Below are 8053 nucleotides of genomic sequence, written 5' to 3' on the forward strand. Positions count from 1 at the left end.
AATCAATTCATGGAGTGAGTTGTATGTTTTGCGATAGTCTGTCTCTGACAAGCAAGCACAGGTGACATAGGTGCGAATACAGGAAGCTTGCAGACCCTCGCTGCTCGCAGACACCGAGCAGCCACACTAGGAGGGCGGCCTAAGCCGTAGGCGAAATGTGCTCATTCGCTTTTTCGCGATGTCGAACTATAAATAATGCTGTCACTAGCGTGAGCGTCGTGGAAAGTCGAAAAGAGCGGTGTTCGAATTCTATTTTCGACGTTATACATGCCACTTTCATTGTGGCCAACTACGATTCGATACAGAATGCACGACACCTGAAAGACACCCTAACGGATACAGAGAGAGTAGTGTTTGTCTGCTGAATAATGGGAGTGCAAGGGTCTGTGTCGTCTATATGGCTGTATGTAGCACCATTAGTCCTTGGGGGGCGGGCGTAGCTCAGATGGTAGAGCGCTCGCATAGTATGCGAGAGGTACTGGGATCAATACCCAGTGCCTCCAGAATTTTTGACACACCTACATGCGCACCTTGCAATGCAAGAGGAATAATTCACAACTAGCAGATGTGTCTAGGAAGATACAAGCGAATGATTAGCATTCACAGTTGACAAGCGTGCTGTTATTAGTGCGCAGGAAGCACCCTCCTCCCACGCCTACACTTAATTTAGAAACAGTACAAGTGTTCCCGTAAGATTCTCAAGCCTATGTCGGAAAGATCTGCCTTGCGCCGAGTTCACGTAAATCCCACTGCACATTCCTATTCTTTGCGTGCAGGCAGCTGCTACTGGTGTTGCTAGTTGTGACTGCTGATAACAGATGCCGTAGCAATCAATTCATGGAGTGAGTTGTATGTTTTGCGATAGTCTGTCTCTGACAAGCAAGCACAGGTGACATAGGTGCGAACACAGGAAGCTTGCAGACCCTCGCTGCCTGCAGACACCGAGCAGCCACACTAGGAGGGCGGCCTAAGCCGTAGGCGAAATGTGCTCATTCGCTTTGGCGCGACGTCGAACTATAAATAATGCTGTCACTAGCGTGAGCGTTGCGTGAAGTCGGAGAAGTCGGCTGCGAGGGTGAGTGCCAAGTTTGGGGAGCCTTTCGTAGTATGCGCAGTGCAATGGAGACGCGGAAACTTGTTGTGGCCCAGTGTTTTGCAGTTGGACGACAAGATTGGTACACAGTAGTAAAGAGCGAGGCACTGAGTTGGCATGAATAAAGGAGTGCACATTGGGGCTCCAGATGTGTTTGTTACCTCAGGTGCTGTATGATTGTCGACAAGGAGTGAAAACGGAGCAATTTGTGACGGCTCTTTCAATTTAAGACGTTAAAAACAGACGGAATTTGCATTTGTAATACCAGAGCATCGAAACTACTTGGAACTTTTGTGTATATGAACGGGTCCGCGCCTTTGTACTCTGCTCCCTTCACCGCTACAAACCAATCAACCATCGTGCCCGTGCGCATCTGAGTCGCAAAGAATGGGGAATAGCGCAGTTTGCTCGTGCATGGGGCGTAGCTCAGTAGGTAGAGCGTTCGCTTGGCATGTGAAAGGTCCAGGGTTCAAGCAGCGGCGCCTCCATTTTTTGTGGTCAGTGCATGGTAAGTGTTGGTCGCGGCGAACCTAAAGGCATGCAAGATGTTGCAAAGCCAGCGTCACAGACTGATATGATGTATACTGACGTAAGGAGAGCAAGATGTAAGTGTGGGCACCGGCTGTTATCGAGGTGTCATCGAGTGCAGATCTGTCTTAGGTATCGCAGCTTAACCTCATTGAAGGCTAGAGGGTGGACAACACGTTGGTCTTACTCAGAGCGGTGTCCGAATTCTATTTTCGACGTTATACGTGCCACTTTCATTGTGGCCAACTACGATTCGATACAGAATGCACGAAACCTGAAAGACACCCTAACGGATACATAGAGAGCAGTGTTTGTCTGCTGAATAATGGGAGTGCAAGGGTCTGTGTCGTCTATATGGCTGTATGTAGCACCATTAGTCTTCGGGGGGGGGGGGGGGGGGCGGAGGTAGCTCAGATGGTAGAGCGCTCGCTTAGTATGCGAGAGGTACTGGGATCAATACCCAGTGCCTTCAGAATTTTTAACACACCTACATGCGCACCTTGCCATGCAAGTGGAATAATTCACAGCCAGCAGTTGTGTCTAGGAAGATACAAGCGAATGATTAGCATCCACAATTGACAAGCGTGCTGTTATTAGTGCGCAGGAAGCACACTCCTCCCACGATTACACTTAATTTAAAAAACAGTACAAGTGTTCCCGTAAGGTTCTCAAGCCTATGTCGGAAAGATCTGCCTTGCGCCGAGTTCACGTAAATCCCACTGCACATTCCTATTCTTTGAGTGCAGTCAGCTGCTACTGGTGTTGCTAGTTGTGACTGCTGATAACAGATGCCGTAGCAATCAATTCATGGAGTGAGTTGTATGTTTTGCGATAGTCTGTCTCTGACAAGCAAGCACAGGTGACATAGGTGCGAACACAGGAAGCTTGCAGACCCTCGCTGCCTGCAGACACCGAGCAGCCACACTAGGAGGGCGGCCTAAGCCGTAGGCGAAATGTGCTCATTCGATTTGGCGCGACGTCGAACTATAAATAATGCTGTCACTAGCGTGAGCGTTGCGTGAGCGTGGTGGGAAGTAGGAAAAGTCGGCTGCGAGGGTGAGTGCCAAGTTTGGGGAGCGTTTCGTAGTATGCGCAGTGCAATGGAGACGCGGTAACTTGTTGTGGCCCAGTATTTTGCAGTTGGACGACAAGATTGGTACAGAGTAGTAAAGAGCGAGGCACTGAGTTGGCATGAATAATGGAGTGCACAATGGGGCTCGAGATGTGTTTCTTACCTAAGGTGCTGTATGATTGTCGACAAGGAGTGAAAACGGAGCAATTTGTGACGGCTCTTTCAATTTAAGACGTTAAAAACAGACGGAATTTGCATTTGTAATACCAGAGCATCGAAACTACTTGGAACTTTTGTGTATATGAACGGGTCCGCGCCTTTGTACTCTGCTCCCTTTACCGCTACAAACCAACCAACCATCGTGTCCGTGCGCATCTGAGTCGCAAAGAATGGGGAATAGCGCAGTTTGCTCGTACATGGGGCGTAGCTCAGTTTGTAGAGCGTTCGCTTGGCATGTGAAAGGTCCAGGGTTCAAGCCGCGGCGCCTCCATTTTTTGTGGTCGGTGCATGGTAAGTGTTGGTCGCCGCGAACCTAAAGGCACGCATGATGTTGCAAAGCCAGCGTCACAGACTGATATGATGTATACTGACGTAAGGAGAGCAAGATGTAAGTGTGGGGACCGGCTGTTATCGAGGTGTCATCGAGTGCAGATCTGTCTTAGGTATCGCGGCTTAACCTCATTGAAGTCTAGAGGGTGGACAACACGTTGGTCTTACTCAGAGCGGTGTGCGAATTCTATTTTCGACGTTATACGTGTCACTTTCATTGTGGCCAACTACGATTCGATACAGAATGCACGAAACCTGAAAGACACCCTAACGGATACATAGAGAGTAGTGTTTGTCTGCTGAATAATGGGAGTGCAAGGGTCTGTGTCGTCTATATGGCTGTATGTAGCACCATTCGTCTTCGGCGGTGCGGGCGTAGCTCAGATTGTAGAGCGCTCGCTTGGTATGCAAGAGGTACTGGGATCAATACCCAGTGCCTCCAGAATTTTAAACACACCTACATGCGCACCTTGCCATGCAAGTGGAATAATTCACAACCAGCAGATGTGTCTAGGAAGATACAAGCGAATGATTAGCATCCACAATTGATAAGCGTGCTGTTATTAGTGCGCAGGAAGCACCCTCCTCCCACCCCTACACTTAATTTAGAAACAGTAGAAGTGTTCCCGTAAGATTCTCAAGCCTATGTCGGAAAGATCTGCCTTGCGCCGAGTTCACGTAAATCCCACTGCAAATTCCTATTCTTTGCGTGCAGTCAGCTGCTACTGGTGTTGCTAGTTGTGACTGCTGATAACAGATGCCGTAGCAATCAATTCATGGAGTGAGTTGTATGTTTTGCGATAGTCTGTCTCTGACAAGCAAGCACAGGTGACATAGGTGCGAACACAGGAAGCTTGCAGACCCTCGCTGCCTGCAGACACCGAGCAGCCACACTAGGAGGGCGGCCTAAGCCGTAGGCGAAATGTGCTCATTCGCTTTGGCGCGACGTCGAACTATAAATAATGCTGTCACTAGCGTGAGCGTCGTGGAAAGTCGCAAAAGTCGGCTGCGAGGGTGAGTGCCAAGTTTGGGGAGCGTTTCGTAGTATGCGCAGTGCAATGGAGACGCGGAAACTTGTTGTGGCCCAGTGTTTTGCAGTTGGACGACAAGATTGGTACACAGTAGTAAAGAGCGAGGCACTGAGTTGGCATGAATAATGGAGTGCACAATGGGGCTCGAGATGTGTTTGTTACCTCAGGTGCTGTATGATTGTCGACAAGGAGTGAAAACGGAGCAATTTGTGACGGCTCTTTCAATTTAAGACGTTAAAAACAGACGGAATTTGCATTTGTAATACCAGAGCATCGAAACTACTTGGAACTTTTGTGTATATGAACGGGTCCGCGCCTTTGTACTCTGCTCCCTTCACCGCTACAAACCAACCAACCATCGTGTCCGTGCGCATCTGAGTCGCAAAGAATGGGGAATAGCGCAGTTTGCTCGTGCATGGGGCGTAGCTCAGTTGGTAGAGCGTTCGCTTGGCATGTGAAAGGTCCAGGGTTCAAGCCGCGGCGCCTCTATTTTTTGTGGTCAGTGCATGGTAAGTGTTGGTCGCGGCGAACCTAAAGGCACGCATGATGTTGCAAAGCCAGCGTCACAGACTGATATGATGTATACTGACGTAAGGAGAGCAAGATGTAAGTGTGGGGACCGGCTGTTATCGAGGTGTCCTCGAGTGCAGATCTGTCTTAGGTATCGCGGCTTAACCTCATTGAAGTCTAGAGGGTGGACAACACGTTGGTCTTACTCAGAGCGGTGTCCGAATTCTATTTTCGACGTTATACGTGCCCCTTTCATTGTGGCCAACTACGATTCGATACAGAATGCACGAAACCTGAAAGACACCCTAACGGATACATAGAGGGTAGTGTTTGTCTGCTGAATAATGGGAGTGCAAGGGTCTGTGTCGTCTATATGGCTGTATGTAGCACCATTAGTCTTCGGGGGGCGGTCGTAGCTCAGATGGTAGAGCGCTCGTTTAGTATGCAAGGGGTTCTGGGATCAATACCCAGTGCCTCCAGAATTTTTAACACACCTACATGCGCACCTTGCCATGAAGAGGAATAATTCACAACCAGCAGATGTGTCTAGGAAGATACAAGCGAATGATTAGCATCTACAATTGACAAGCGTGCTGTTATTAGTGCGTAGGAAGCACCCTCCTCCCACGCCTACACTTAATTTAGAAACAGTACAAGTGTTCGCGTAAGATTCTCAAGCCTATGTCGGAAAGATCTGCCTTGCGCCGAGTTCACGTAAATCCCACTGCAAAATCCTATTCTTTGCGTGCAGTCAGCTGCTACTGGTGTTGCTAGTTGTGACTGCTGATAACAGATGCCGTAGCAATCAATTCATGGAGTGAGTTGTATGTTTTGCGGTAGTCTGTCTCTGACAAGCAAGCACAGGTGACATAGGTGCGAACACAGGAAGCTTGCAGACCCTCGCTGCCTGCAGACACCGAGCAGCCACACTAGGAGGGCGGCCTAAGCCGTAGGCGAAATGTGCTCATTCGCTTTGGCGCGACGTCGAACTATAAATAATGCTGTCACTAGCGTGAGCGTCGTGGAAAGTCGGAAAAGTCGGCTGCGAGGGTGAGTGCCAAGTTTGGGGAGCGTTTCGTAGTATGTGCAGTGCAATGGAGACGCGGAAACTTGTTGTGGCCCAGTGTTTTGCAGTTGGACGACAAGATTGGTACACAGTAGTAAAGAGCGAGGCACTGAGTTGGCATGAATAATGGAGTGCACAATGGGGCTCGAGATGTGTTTGTTACCTCAGGTGCTGTATGATTGTCGACAAGGAGTGAAAACGGAGCAATTTGTGACGGCTCTTTCAATTTAAGACGTTAAAAACAGACGGAATTTGCATTTGTAATACCAGAGCATCGAAACTACTTGGAACTTTTGTGTAAATGAACGGGTCCGCGCCTTTGTACTCTGCTCCCTTCACCGCTACAAACCAACCAACCATCGTGTCCGTGCGCATCTGAATCGCAAAGAATGGGGAATAGCGCAGTTTGCTCGTGCATGGGGCGTAGCTCAGTTGGTAGAGCGTTCGCTTGGCATGTGAAAGGTCTAGGGTTCAAGCAGCGGCGCCTCCACTTTTTGTGGTCAGTGCATGGTAAGTGTTGGTCGCGGCGAACCTAAAGGCACGCAAGATGTTGCAAAGCCAGCGTCACAGACTGATATGATGTATACTGACGTAAGGAGAGCAAGATGTAAGTGTGTGGACCGGCTGTTATCGAGGTGTCATCTGTCTTAGGTATCGCGGCTTAACCTCATTGAAGTCTAGAGGGTGGACAACACGTTGGTCTTACTCAGAGCGGTGTCCGAATTCTATTTTCGACGTTATACGTGCCACTTTCATTGTGGCCAACTACGATTCGATACAGAATGCACGAAACCTGAAATACACCCTAACGGATACATAGAGAGTAGTGTTTGTCTGCTGAATAATGGGAGTGCAAGAGTCTGTGTCGTCTATATGGCTGTATGTAGCACCATTAGTCTTTGGGAAGGCGGGCGTAGCTCAGAGGGTAAAGCGCTCGCTTAGTATGCGAGAGGTACTGGGATCAATACCCAGTGGCTGTATAGACGACACAGACCCTTGCACTCCCATTATTCAGCAGACAAACACTACTCTCTAAGTATCCGTTAGAGTATCTTTCAGGTTTCGTGCATTCTGTATCGAATCGTAGTTGGCCACAATGAAAGTGGCACGTATAACGTCGAAAATAGAATTCGGACACCGCTCTGAGTAAGACCAACGTGTTGTCCACCCTCTATACTTCAATGAGGTTAAGCCGCGATACCTAAGACAGATCTGCACTCGATGACACCTCGATAACAGCCGGTCCCCACACTTACATCTTGCTCTCCTTACGTCAGTATACATCGTATCAGTCTGTGACGTTGGCTTTGCAACATCTTGCGTGCCTTTAGGTTCGCCGCGACCAACACTTACCATGCACTGACCACAAAAAATAGAGGCGCCGCGGCTTGAACCCTGGACCTTTCACATGCGAAGCGAACGCTCTACCAACTGAGCTACGCCCCATGCACGAGCAAACCGCGCTATTCCCCATTCTTTGCGACTCAGATGCGCACGGACACGATGGTTGGTTGGTTTGTAGCGGTGAAGGGAGCAGAGTACAAAGGCGCGGACCCGTTCATATACACAAAAGTTCCAAGTAGTTTCGATGCTCTGGTATTACAAATGCAAATTCCGTCTGTTTTTAACGTCTTAAATTGAAAGAGCCGTCACAAATTGCTCCGTTTTCACTCCTTGTCGACAATCATACAGCACCTGAGGTAACAAACACATCTCGAGCCCCATTGTGCACTCCATTATTCATGCCAACTCAGTGCCTCGCTCTTTACTACTGTGTACCAATCTTGTCGTCCAACTGCAAAACACTGGGCCACAACAAGTTTCCGCGTCTCCATTGCACTGCGCATACTACGAAACGCTCCCCAAACTTGGCACTCACCCTCGCAGCCGACTTTTCCGACTTTCCACGACGCTCACGCTAGTGACAGCATTATTTATAGTTCGACGTCGCGCCAAAGCGAATGAGCACATTTCGCCTACGGCTTAGGCCGCCCTCCTAGTGTGGCTGCTCGGTGTCTGCAGGCAGCGAGGGTCTGCAAGCTTCCTGTGTTCGCACCTATGTCACCTGTGCTTGCTTGTCAGAGACAGACTATCGCAAAACATACAACTCACTCCATGAATTGATTGCTACGGCATCTGTTATCAGCAGTCACAACTAGCAACACCAGTAGCAGCTGACTGCACGCAAAGAATAGGATTGTGCA

Source organism: Schistocerca gregaria, chromosome 10 (assembly GCF_023897955.1).
Source record: "Schistocerca gregaria isolate iqSchGreg1 chromosome 10, iqSchGreg1.2, whole genome shotgun sequence".
In the NCBI taxonomy this organism is placed as follows: Eukaryota; Metazoa; Arthropoda; class Insecta; order Orthoptera; family Acrididae; genus Schistocerca; species Schistocerca gregaria.